This window comes from Prionailurus bengalensis, chromosome B2 (assembly GCF_016509475.1).
Source record: "Prionailurus bengalensis isolate Pbe53 chromosome B2, Fcat_Pben_1.1_paternal_pri, whole genome shotgun sequence".
Lineage (NCBI taxonomy): Eukaryota > Metazoa > Chordata > Mammalia > Carnivora > Felidae > Prionailurus > Prionailurus bengalensis.
Window position 1 is genome coordinate 120,954,160 of NC_057349.1, and position 950 is coordinate 120,955,109.

General features: G+C 43.8%; 1 non-coding gene across 1 annotated transcript; it reads left to right on the forward strand.

Moving 5' to 3' along the window:
• The first annotated feature begins 456 nt into the window (after positions 1 to 456).
• LOC122490651 lies at positions 457 to 563 on the forward strand. Its single transcript, XR_006299195.1, has one exon. It is a non-coding gene; the product is annotated as a U6 spliceosomal RNA (small nuclear RNA).
• The last annotated feature ends 387 nt before the right edge of the window (positions 564 to 950 follow it).

The window sequence follows — 950 nt, forward strand, 5'->3', positions numbered from 1 at the left end:
CCACGAGATCATGACCTGAGCCGAAGCCGGATGCTCAACTGATTGAGCCACCCAGGCTCCCCTTGAAGCACACATTTAAATCTATAAAATAGTTTGTCAGAGAAATGTCTGAATTCAAAACACGTGTGAGGAGTGCCCAGCTGACTCAGTAGAGCACATGACTCTTGATCGTGTCATGAGTTCAAGCCCCACATTGGGCATAGAGCTTAGTAAAAAAAAATAATAATAATAAAATAGTGCTGGGGCATCTGGGTGGCTCAGTTGGCTAAGTGTCCAACTTCAGCTCAGGTCATGATCTCACAGTCTGTGAGTTCAAGTCCCGCATCAGGCTCTGTGCTGACAGCTCAGACCCTGGAGACTGCTTTGGATTCTGTGTGTCCCTCTCTCTCTGCCCTTCCCCCACTCACATTCTGTCTCTCTCTCTTTCTCAAAAATAAATAAACATTAAAAAAAACTGTGCTCACTTCAGCAGCACATATATTAAAATTGGCACGGCACAGAGAAGATTAGCATGGCCCCAGTGCAAATATGACACGCAAATTCGTGAAGCTTTTTATATTGAAAGAAATAAAATAAAATGTGTGCAAAACCTGTGTGACATGAAAGGAGAAAAAAAAGGCCATCTAACCTTGGCACCTGCCGATTTGCAATTTGCAAGCGCAGTCCACTGTCCCAAACCCTGTGCTGTGGCTAACTAAGCATCTAGAATTCCAACCCGATGAGTCAGAGGGAGATGAAAATGCACAAGAGGCAGGTAGTGATAAAGTCGACAGGCCATTGTCTGTTACTTGACACGTGGAAATAAACATTTGCCAAATGGAAAAAAGAACCTGCGGATGGACAGCAGGCATGGGTCGTTGTGCACATTTATAGCATTATTTTTTATATTTAAGGAGAGTCCTGCTTGGACAGGAACAACCCCTGTTGTTTGTACTTTGCATATTAGTCAG